Raw genomic sequence first — 13,454 nt, 5'->3', positions numbered from 1 at the left:
GAGCGTTTTTTGGGTAGATTGGAAGCTCTTGGATAGTACATAAACACCTTGAATTTAGTCCAAACTATTTTAGACTGAATTAGAACTTTCATTCTAACCAAAGTAGTCCCTTTGCACCCTAGAATCATGTCCAAATCAACAACTTGATGACTTGTTAGATTTGACTTAATATGTCCTTTCAAGGCTTCTCAATTCCCCTGAGAGATCTTGAATGGTTTGGGACTGAATTACACTTTTGTACTCTCTGCACAGAGTGTAGGCAAACCACCAAAATTTTGGCATAATCTCCCCGCAAAATGGAACCAATCCCAATAATAATCCATTAGCATTCGCTGAATGTCCATTCATGAACAATGTCTCAAGTATTGACAACCACAAGCATTCACTTGCCAATGCAACTCTCATACTTTAATCACCTCCAAGTGTCCACGACATGCCCAATCAGGTATCATTTGGCTTCCATATCTTGCATGCTAGCCAAGTTGTGTGTTAGAGGAGCACTTTATGCTTGCCAATATCCCGGCCACGCCTTCTTATCCTCGTACCTAGTCAGAATCTAGGCACAAGTTAGGACCATGTCTTCACATCCAATGTACCTAATCCCCCTCCTTGCTGCTTTTCCAAAAGCACTCACAACAGGAGAGTTCATGCCATGCTCGCTCCGAGCCTCTTCTCCAATGACCGAGGTACCCTCACAAGCATACTAAATGCTAGGAAATTGAAGCGAGAGTGCAAAGTGAAGTGTATGTGGATGTAGGTTCAAAAGAGAAGGTAGAAGCACTTTCAATGTGTTTAGCATGACTCGTGCTACTAACATTTTATCAATTACAATGAGCATTTTCTCGTGCTTCCATCCAATCATTATAATAGCTCCAATACACCAAATAACATCAAACCGACATCCAAGTAGCATCCAACATCATGTGAATCAAAAGGCAAAAATATTTGGAATAAATATCTCCACACTTCAAGAAGTAGGCATAACATCCTCAAAATGTATTGACCAAGTATCATGTGTCAAGCATGGAAATTTCCTTTTACATCAAACTTGTGTCCAAAATCTTCTTCACCCTCAATTAATAAAGATTTTGAACACAATGATTCAAGCTATTGTGCGGATTCCCAACATTTTGAGGCATTCTTGCCCTAATGGTAAATCCCCCAAATTGCTAGCTTAATAAGCAACTATTTAAACCACTTTATGCAACACTATCTCCATGGAGCCCTACTAGCAACAAGCGGTGACTTTGCACCACGCTGTGAGAGAGGAAGATTTTCCACATTATCCCTCATCAGTCCACATTACTTATTCCACATTTCATCACATCAGACTCATTCACATCACATATCATTTATTCACATCCTAATTCACATGTCATCGCATCTTATCCATTCATATGTGTACTCATTCTCATCCAATCACATCATTTTCCATCTCATTCACATCACATATCATTTATTCACATCCTAATTCACATGTCATCACATCTTATCCATTCACTCATATCGACACACACTCGCATTCATTATTCCACATACACATCCACATTAGTACATCCATATCCATACATTCACTTTCACATCCACATTCATACATACATATTCATATCCACATTCATACATCCACATACACATTCACATCCACATCCATACATCCATTTCCACATCCACATTCATACTTCCATATCCACATCCACATCCATATCCACATCCACATTCATACATCCACATCCCCCATTCACATTCATACATGCACATCCACATTCATACATCCATGTCCACATCCCCATTCACATTCATACATCCACATCCACATTCACATTCATACATCCACATCCACATCTACATTCATACATCCACATCCACATCATCCATTCATCCATCTACATCAACACATCAAACCACATCATCCATATATCCATCCCCATTAATCTACATCATTCACACATTAAACCACATCATCCATTCACATCCGATTCACATGTCGTCATTCATTCACATCCCTTATCATTCATTCATATCACGATTCACATGCCATCACATTCCTTCACATCTTATACCATTCATTCACAAGACATCACATCCATTCATCCAATTTCATTTATCTGATTCATATCACTTCCATCTATTTATATCTATTTGATTCCTTTCACATCTCATCACATCTATTCCATCCATTCACATCCATTCATCCAGCATATCACCAAGCATTCGCCCTCCTCCTTAGATACTCGCCTCTGCTAGATGGAGAACAGCTGATTTAACGTCATTCCAGTTAAGAACATCATCATAGGGACTCGTCCCTTTCATCCTCATTGTGGTTTCGCTCAGCTTATTACATTTTAACCAAATTTCAGGGATCATCATTTTTTAATAAGAATCCAAATCAACTCATGAGTTCTCAACCATAATTTAAAAAATCATATCAACCACATTTGAATTCATCATCTAGATAGCATTAATGCTTATAATTTCAAGTCTTAGATTTATGAAATCACACTTTTATAATCAAAATAACAATTTCAACATGCTTCCTTCTATGCATAGAATTTAATTCTAAAGAAGGTAATACTTTTTTAATAAAGTATTTTTAGTATACATTTGTCTTTACTTAGGATGAAAAATAACACTTTAAGAATATATATACGATGGGAATTACTCTTTTTGAATAAAAAAGTAAAACTTATTTTACACAATTTTAGAAAATTTTGCCATAACCTCCTTTGTATGGCTGACCATTTTTCAATTTTCGACTCTCTAAAATTAATTAGAATTTCACCAAGAGTATTTAAATCATTCTCATGTAAACATTTTCGACTCATTTAAGAGAAACATTATGAAAAACTTGATTTTATCCATTAATCATTCATCTAGGATAAAGGATGGTTGGATTTACTAAACAAGAGAGGGGAATCCTTTTTTGAATGAGGCATAACATCATATTCATATTAGAGAAGACAAAAATCATAAAAAACCATAAAATGAAATAGAAAAGAGAAGAATCTCCAACTTACAAGGAGAATTGAGATCTTTCCTTTGGCTTGATGGTTTGAGGGATCTACTCTTGTTTGAAACAAGAGTGGCCACCAATCTTTAGAAGAGGAAAGGTCAAAAACTAATCAATTATGAGTAAATTCACAGTTTTTAGCTCTTGGGAGAAGCAAGGTAACAGTACAAAAATACTATTAAGCTTCAACAGAGGGGAAGGCTTCTATTTGTAGGAAAAAGTGAGCCTCTAACCAAGCAAACTGATTCTAGAATTTTCCAGATCAGTTTGGTCAATTTTTGACCATTTTTAGGTCAGTTTAGCTCACTTTTTGGATCTAGTTGAAACAGGAGAGAAGAGAGATAAAAATATCTCATCAATTGGGAGTTTAAAACTCTCCCACACATGTGAAATAGGTGCCTCCTTCATGAGGGAAACTCCCCCATATTGAGGTGTCAAAAATGTATCATTTCTTCTAAATATCTCTCTTTTTTAACTATTAACCTTGTCCTTAGTTAACTCTTCATCTTATGTGAGTATTTACTCATTTTTGGGGAGATTTTCTTTATTTCTTCCATTTATCTTCTCCCTACATTTTACATTTTTGATGTGAATCATCTAAAACCTATAGGGACGAGTATACTTGTAATGGTGCATCTATGGAAAAATAAATTGGATCACTCTAAGTATGGAAAGATCATTTGTTTATCATTTCATCATATTTTTAATTAATTTTAATTAATTAGACTAATTTATATTAATTTAAGTTATATTGGGTTAATTTAAGGGCAAACATATTTTCTATTATTTGCTTGATCTCATTTTAAGTACCTTGCTCCCCAAAATTTGCTCTCCAAGCATTGTCCCAGTCCAGTAGAAACTGGATAAAACTGGACACCCTGATCTTGCAACAACCCCTCAATCGATGTAGGATCTATCTCCTTTAAGGAGATATACCTACATATATAGCAATCATATCTACTACTTACCAATACATAACTTGTGAGCACATGATATTACCAAATATGCAATATAACTTAGCTAGTAAATTGAAGAGAAGATTTATACCTCATTAAGCTTTCCATTTTGTAAATAGTCTATCTAACCTTCTTGTCTCCAAAAGAAACTATAAAAATTGGAAGAATAAACTATGCATAGAAAAAAAATGGAAGTTACTATATGAGCCTACAAATTATGTACCATAGAGAAAATGAATAAGCGAATATTTATATACCTGTAATATCTAGTGTCAATCATGTGTCGAGGTTAAGGCTATATAATTGTACATACACCACCTTCTTAAGTGTAGAGGGTCTTTCCAAAACAAGTGATGGTCCACAAATTAGACATGCACGATGTCTAGAGGTTGCCAAATCTATTTTACAATTGAGATGATTGAGAGGTAGAGATATAAGCTCAGAGTTTAAAGGGTAAAGCTAAAAGTTATCTTGTTTAAGAATGTAAGCTTTAATAGTGGGGAGTGTGTGGAAAGTCCTCAAAAGTTATCATCCAAAAGGAGCGTTGTCCACTCTGCTTGTGTAAGAAGTATTGTAGGAGGTCTCAACAATGTTCTGATATCACATGTATTTTTTGTTTTAAGATTTGAATATTCTTCTGTTAAAGAAATGTTGTTTTGTTCCCTCTTTTGTTTTGCAGCTCTTGCACTAATCCTCTCTTTTAGCTTCACATAAGAGCGGTAAGCACTCTTCTTCTTTTAATTGCTTACAACATGTTTTTCCTTTATTACACCCTTGGGTGGTGCTGGGTTTAGGTTTAGCTTAGGTTTACCTCTATACATAGGCTCTTGCAAGCTCTATGTATAAAGCTTATATGTGTAGGCTCTATGCATAAGGCTTTATGCATACGGCTCTATGTGTAGGCTCTATGCATAAGGTTCTATGCATAAGGCTCTATATGTGTAGAGTTCTATGCAAAGGATCTATGCGTAGAGCTTATGCATAGGGCTCTATGAGTGGGCTCTATGCATAAGACTCTATGGATTAGCTCTATGCATAGAGATTTATACATAAGGCTCTACGCATAAGGCCTTTATGTTTTATACTTCAAGCAATTAACTCTTATGCATGTATGTATAAGTAATGTCGATCGACCCATCACAAGACCCAAACATGGCAAATCTCCTATTTATTATAAACGAATGATATGGGTAGCAAGCTTGGCCTCATTTTACTTAGACACATGTATGATTCCATCAAACCTTTTAGCATACACAAATTTAACATTTTATGTGTTCTATAAGTCTTATTGTTTTATCTTATATGTAGGCGGGCTTACAATCGGGCTGGTTGATGCCATGAGGGCAATCTACCCCATTGGGCAAGTTGGGGTAGACCATGCCTTTGATAGGCACAAGTCCGAGTGGTGCGGGGCTAAGTGATGCATTCCATCACGATATGGCTATGATGAGCCTCCACCACCTCCCTCACTCTTGCTTCCTCATATCTATCTTCACCAAGACGATGGCATAGTAGGGAATCTAGGGGGACTAGTAGATGTGCTAGCAAGGGGGAACAAGTTGCTTTTTCTTTGGTAAAAGTAGCACTAGGTCTTCTGATACATCTCCCTAATAGGGGGACTCTTCATTTGCTCATTATGAGCCATCTCCCACGATAGCCCTTCCACCATTTGATCCATGCACGCTACCATACAACATGGATGTCGATGGTGCCATCATAATGGATGCACCAGGGAAGAAAGTGATGAACTACATACATGTACTTGAAAACTTGGAGTTCATGAACTCCTTCAAAAACTGAGAAGCATAAGATGAGATTTCAAAGCAATACATCATTAATGTGCTTAAGCTAGATTTCCCTATTGCACATGCAGGTATTTGATTCTCAGAGGATTGGATGAAGAGACGAATCAAGATTTTTCTCTCTAATAGGAGAGAAAATATCAAGAGAGCAGCAAAGAGTAATTTGGAGAAGCCCAATGTTTGCATGCACGAGGAGTGGAGGCATGTATGCAACTTTGTGAGAAAGCACCCACCTGATTTTCAACAACAAGCGGTGGTGAGTGCTTCCCAATAAGGAATCGAGGGGCTTCAAACTTTGGCTTGAGAGGAAAGTCCTCCTCCTCCACTGCTTATTTCATAAGTTCCTATTTTAGTAATTATTTCTTCTCCTCTTTCATTTTTCTTTATCCTATATTATTTTCTTTAACTAATTGTATAATTTCTTCATTTGTTTTTGTAAAGGGAAGTTTTTGGATGTGACCCAACAAAGGAGGAGTACGACTATGGATATTGAGCCCCCCGTTTGCAGTCATGGACATGGATGCGTACGCGAGGCGTACACTTGGATGAGTCCATTTTGGGGACTCAAGCAGATGAGTTAAATAGTGAAACAATCCTTCTCTTATCTACATCTAATGGTATTTTATTTCCATATGATTACCTTGCACTTGATGGCATGTATGTAGGATGAACGGGAGAGAAGAGGAGGATCCTAATTTATGAGCATGAAGTGGTGGAAGGAAGTGAAGAGGATAATGAAGACAATGATGATGAGAACCTGGAATCCGATGAGGATTTTGATTAGTCATCTCTGCATTTGTATATTTTTTGTAAATATGGCCAAAGGCCCAACACTTCGTGAAATCAAATAAGTTTTGGACTCAATTACATTATTCACAATCTATGTGTTTCTCATGTTTATGTTTGTGTCATAGAACTATGACTCTATTTTATTTTTTTAAAAAAAATATCTGGGCTAGAGTGGGGAGTCTTGTGTAGAGTCCCCAGTCAACCCCATCTTTTTTTATTGCAGAGTACTTTCGCTACTAATATAGGCACTGCAAGTAGCATCAAAATATCGGTGCTGAGAAGCAGTATTTTTCTTCTCAACGATGAAATTTTACTGTTGAGCAATGATATCTTGATGATATTTTCACTATCCAACAACGAACCCGTTATAGCAAAAATAGCTTGACATCTCCCTACTCTTCTAGTTATAAAAGCACTTCTATTTTTACTACTACACCCTCATTATGTTGTAATATAAGGGGATTGCAAAACTCATGACATGGCATGCAACTCATTGTTCCTCAATCAATGGAATCATAAAGATTATCGTGCTCACTGACATGGCAACATGTGCAGCACCAACTATCGTAGTTTAAAGATGAGCCTCGTCACTTACATCTTGGCTTGGGTATGGATAATGTTAACCCATTTGGCTTCAAGTCCACATCATGGTCCGATTGGCCTATTATATTGGTGAATTACAAGCTCCCCCCATGGGTGGGAATCAAGAAAGATCATATCATACTAGCTCTCCTTCTACCAAAGGTGACAAACATGGATGTGTACCTTGAGCCTTTGATTGAGGATCTTGAGACACTATGGCGAGGTATCAAAGTGCATGATATCTCAAGGCCAATATATAGGCATGATATGGAGGTGAAATGAGTTTTCTTTTAGACAATGCATGATTATCCCAGGTTCTCAAAGTACTCAGATACATATTTAAACTTTATAACTTGAAACTTTAAACTTGTCTTACTCTACCTTGCAAGCATCTCCATTTTATATAAGATTTAAAAAGCTATGGATATCATGTATGTTTGATTTATGGACCATCAATTGTTTTGGAAAGACCCTCTATGCTAAAGAAGGTCGTGTATGACAAACATCACTCATTTCTCCCTCCTTCACATCCCAAATATGTGCCATGTGATGTCTCACCACTTGCGAGGAGAGGTAGAGATTGGTTTGAGTCATGGAGGAGCACCCCTAATCCACCACTTGATGGGGTGTCAAGACACTTAATCTTCATTGGACTTCCGTATTGGTGTGAGTTAAAGATCAATCATCTCTTAGACCCCATGCATATCTTCAAGAATGTGGAAAAAAATATTTAGGACCATATAATTCATAAAAGAGATACCAAGGGTGCAAGGGATAGCTTACAAAATATTGGACACCTTCAAAGTGCATGGCCAATTGTTGATGAGAATGGTAACATGTTCATACAAAAAGCACCATGGGTATTAACCAATCAAAAGCCCAATAAGGTGAAAGGTGTGGTTGCCTCTTTTTGTACACACCAACGGGAGTAATGCATTCATTGAAGAGTTCCTTCACAAAGAAAAAAATGAAAGGAGAGGTATAATTATAAGGCCTCAAGACACATGATTGACACAAGATATTATAGGTATTCAAGTATTCTTTTATTAATTTGCTCTTTATGGTATATAATTTGTAGGCTCATATTATTGACTTCAATTTTTTTCTATGTATAGTTTATTCTTCCAATAGCTATAGTTGGTTATGGGTAAGAGAGGCTATTTACAAAATGGAAAGCTTGGTGAGGTATGAATCTTCTCTTGAACTCACTATCTAAGTTATATTGAATATTTGGTATTCTCATGCAATCACATAATAAATAGTACATGTGACTGCTACAAATGTAGGTACATATCCTTAAAGGAGATAGATCCTACATCCATTGAGATGGCTTGTATCAATGCTATTAAGGGAGTGTGTATGTTCGAGGAAAACTTTCCTAGAACAATTCTCACTACCCAATTTCATCTTGTGGTGAATTTGGTTGATGAAGTGGCACTTTGTGGTGTTGTTCATGTTTGATGGATGTTTTTTCTTGAAGGGTTCATGAAAACGTTAAAGAAATTTGTGAGACAAAGAGAAAGTGTAGAAGCAAACATGTTAGAGGAATGTTTAATGCAAGAGTCTCTTGTCTATATCTTAAAACATCTCTCTCGAATAGATCCTTCCATGCCACGGTTGTGGAGAAATGAGGAGGATTACCTACTAATCACTAATGTTCCACAAGGAAAATGAAGGCAATGAAGGTTGGATGAAGCATTATGCCAAAAGGTGAATACATTCTACACTATAAATATTCCAATAATGGAGAAGTGGATTGGGACATACAAGGATGCAATAAATAGATGAAAGGGTGAGAGAAGAGCTACTAGAAGATTAAATAGATGCTTGCCATTCCTGTCCAGCTTAGAACCTCTCCCAAATGTTATTAATATAGAATGGCTTTGTAAGGTAATATGGATGGAATTAAAAAATGGAGAGATGATCACAAGATAAGAGAATGAGTATGCACAAGGATGTGACCCTCAAGTAAGTATATTCTTCATCTCTATCTTATGCTTCGATTGTTATATATTTTGAGTAGTGCACTCTACTTAATATCGTGCTTTTTCAAAATGTTAGTACAAACTATATAGTGCAATATGGTTAGAGAGAAGGCACGTTTTCATGGAGCATGTGGATTCTAAAACAAACACAGTTGATTGTGGTGTGACGCCAAACTTTTGAACAATAAAATAGAGCTACTAGACATGATACCAATGTCATAGAGGACAATCTTGAGTATTGCGGAACTATTCAAGATATTCTTAAGGTAGGGTTTGAGCATTTATTCTATTCATCTTTGATGTCAAATGGTTCAAGGTGATATATAAAGGTGCTAAAACAGCCATAAAGAAACATACAAATGGGTTTTTTCAAATTGATTCCACCAAGTTTTCGAATGATGAGAAAGGTACTTTCGTTCTACCTCAACATTGTCAACAAGCTAGTAACCCAACCAATCTCACGGGTAAATCCTAATGTAGTTTAATGAAAATTAACCTCTTTCCTTTGTTATTTTAGATCACGTTTCACATCGATCTGATCGATTAAAAGTGGTGGTATTTTTTACACGTTTTCCCTTATTAAAAACATATCTTTTAAGTTAAAGATGTTGAGTTTGAATCTCTGGATGAGGTGAAAGTACTACCTCAAATCAACTCATCGGAAGAAGACGATGATGAAAATAAAGAAAACAATTTGGAGGACGCCGATCCAAACCAAGATGGACATCAATCCAAAGAAGATGATGATGAGTCACCTTATCAATCATGATAATGCTTTATTAAATAATGATAGTGATATTAAAATACCCCATCTTTTCATTAAGCTTCTATTAGATAAAGAGATTGATGAATCAACACAAATGGATCTATTACAAGATGGGATTTATTCATGATCTTAATATTATTTATGTAATTATTTTCTTTCAATAAAAGTTTTAAACTATATTTGTTTTTATTTTTCAAACATGGCTTTAAGGGTTCTGAAAGATGTTTTCTAACAACTATCAGCATTTTTGTATGTATGTAACATGTTTAACCCAATTTAAATCTTTGACAACTCTCTGTTTATAATAGTATAGCAATAAAATTTCATTGCTATTCTCATTTCCATGCAACGTTATTTCACTGCTGAGCAAAGAAAAAATTCCATGACATTTCGAAGGCCTTAATGCTGCTAGAAAATGTTGCTATGCCCCCGATGTGGTGTAATGGTAGTTTTGCTATGACAATGTCACTCATATGTGGCACATGGATAAAAATAACCCATGCATTCCATAACTCCCACCTATTTAAAGGGTGAAAGAAGGAACAAACATGATATCAGAAGAACCAAGTACTTTAGTTGTTGGTGGCTTTTAGATGAAAATATTGGATAGTTCTAATAGTCCTACAGTAACACCAAGTGACGGATTCATGGGATCAACATCAGCACCAAACAATGGACACATGGGTTCAACAACAAGTGATTCACAATGGAGGGCACGTATATCCAAGGAGAATACATATAGTGCCCAAAGTATCCAAGTGACTATCATAAGTGACATCATTTGAGCGTTTAATACATATTATTTTTCATGTGGCGATAGAGGATAGGAGTGACATATGATATGCATATTAAGATAGAGGCCTCATTCACTTGTCTTGATTTCTAAAAAAGAGAGTGTGTATCTAAACCATACATGGCATGAAAACATATATACTATGTTTTCTTGCATGTGTTGGGGCTTCACAAGAATGAGAATATGTTTTTGCATCATCCTGAGCTTTCAATTATGGATGTATCCATAGTCCTAAAATATCTATGATGCTATGTTTAGTTACCCATGTTACTAGTAATATGTATCCTAAAACACAATGAAACTAACACAAGTGAGACACAATTTAGAAAAACAAAAAGGTTATAGGTTTAGGCCTTGATGACCTTGCTTGCCAAGAACAACCTCCATAGATAATAACCCATCCTTCCTCATGCACTCTTTTAAAGAGAGCTTTGAAAACTTGTTTTAATGTAAAGTCATATTCATCGGGGCAGTCCACTACTTCAAGATACATGCATACATTGAAATGAAAATTAAATCTATATGCTATTATAAGATAATCTTTTTTTCTTAAAAGATAAGATACATATACTTATAAAGATTTCAGAGGTATATCTACTGCTCCTTCATGTGTAACATCTCACTGGCAGGTTTAGTAAGGTAGTAGAGATCAAATTCTGTATGCTCTATGTATGCAAGCATGGAGTTATTCATTCTCTATGTAAATATAAACATTTTATGCAGGGCTTTACGTGTGTATCAAAGAGTAGGGATGCCCTAATAAAAATTCTTTACATTAACACAAAAAGACACACAAAAAAGCTAGATTAGTAAGAGATATCTAGAAATTATATTTTTTATATAGTGTCTAATGAGGACACAATCGATGGGGGGTATCCCTACGTGGTGAATTTTATTGATGACTACTGTCGGCACATGTGGTGTATTTGTTTTTTAAGGCAAAGTTATATATTTTTACATGCTTTAAATGGTTTATTTCTATGACTAAAAATGTGTCTTCATGCAAAATTAGTATCCTACATACATATCAAGGGAGGGAGTATATATTAAAGGATTTTCATGGACATATGACTAAACAAGGCATAAAAATCAATGCATGGTGACTTTCACACATTAGCAAAATGGTATGGAGAGAAATAATAGATCTCTCATGGAGATAGCATCTTGCATGGTTACCTCGTGTTTTTGCTTGGAGGTAGTTATGTGTGCCACTTATGAGCCAAATAGATGCCCCCAAAAGGCCTTAATATAGACCATTACGCCTTATGAAGCTTGGAATGGCATGAAGCCCTCTACGTGTCATTGGTGTGTTTTTTGTTGTATTTCTTATGTTCTTACACCCAAGGGTCAATGCAATAAGCTGGAAGATAAGGCGGTAAAATGCACTTTTTAGGATACAACTCAAAAGCAAAGAGTGTAGACTCTACCACATCTGGCCACAAGGTAGATTTTGGTGAGTAGAGATGTTATCTTTGTTGAGAATGTATCTCGTGCTATCTATCAAAAACAATAAAAGTTATGCTAGCAAGACATGTTTGATGTTCTCCCACCTTTGTATAATGCCAGAAAACCATATGGGGTGCAAACGAATGCTCAACTTAGTGTTACAAATCAACAAGGTCAATTTTGGTAAGGAAAGATGATATCTTTGTTGAGAACTTAGTTCAACTCATGATTTATACAAAAAACCACAAAGTATATGCTCACAAGACATGTTTGACACACTCCTACCTTTGTACGATGGAAGATAACCATATACAAAGAAAATGATTATTCAACAAGGTATTGTAAATGAGCATATACCAATTAAAAATCAACTCCAATTTTAGCCCATAGATTAATCTCTTGATGAGGCAATTATGGATGATGTAGTGGATGAAAGAGATCCATATGGCATCCAAGAATATGCAAAAATATAAGGTGACACACATAGATTAAGGATTGGTATATCCTCCTTTCAAACTAGAGGACAGGTGCTAGTTCTCATGATACATGTTCTCCTTTTATGAATCATGGTCTTATTTACAATATATTCAATGAAGAGAAACCAATTTCATTTGCCAAAGCACATAAAAATGTAGGAAATGATCACATTTGATGAAGGCAATACAAGGTACGTGAGTATGACTAACGACACATGGTATTTAGCAAATTTGTCTTATGGTAAAAAGTACTCTGGTATAAAGCCTATGTGTAAAACGTTGAGAGATCAAGGCTTATTGCAAAGGGTTATGCTCAAGATAATGGCATCTATTATGAATGAGAATTTTCCCCCACACCTCATATCACTATAATCTAGTGTATTATCACATTGGCAATTCATAATGGATGGAATAAACGAAGTTAGATATCAAGACTACCTTTTGAAATTGTGATTTGTATGAGGAGTTTTATATATCTCAGCCTTATTATTTCATTCAAAATGGACATGATCTAACACATACAGGTTAAGAAAATATTTATATGGCCTTAAAAAGGCGCAAAATGGACGTGTCTAAAGTACAGAGGTTAAGAAAAGATGTATATGGCCTTTAAAGCAAGCTCTACAACATGGTACTAGAAGATAAATGCATAATTGGTTGCAAATGATTTTTGCAACAACCCAACTAAAATTACACTCTATGTTTTATACGATGATGACATGTCCTCATAGTCCCTCACGAGGAGAAGATTTCAACCTTTAAGTATGAATTACATACATCATTTGGGATAATAGATTTGGGATAGTATATTATTATTCAACCATACACTTTATGCACTATGATGATGGTATT

The sequence above is a fragment of the Cibotium barometz genome, chromosome 32 (genome assembly GCF_041138505.1).
Source record: "Cibotium barometz isolate CiBa-2024 chromosome 32, ASM4113850v1, whole genome shotgun sequence".
NCBI lineage: Eukaryota > Viridiplantae > Streptophyta > Polypodiopsida > Cyatheales > Cibotiaceae > Cibotium > Cibotium barometz.
This window is presented reverse-complemented; position numbering follows the sequence as displayed.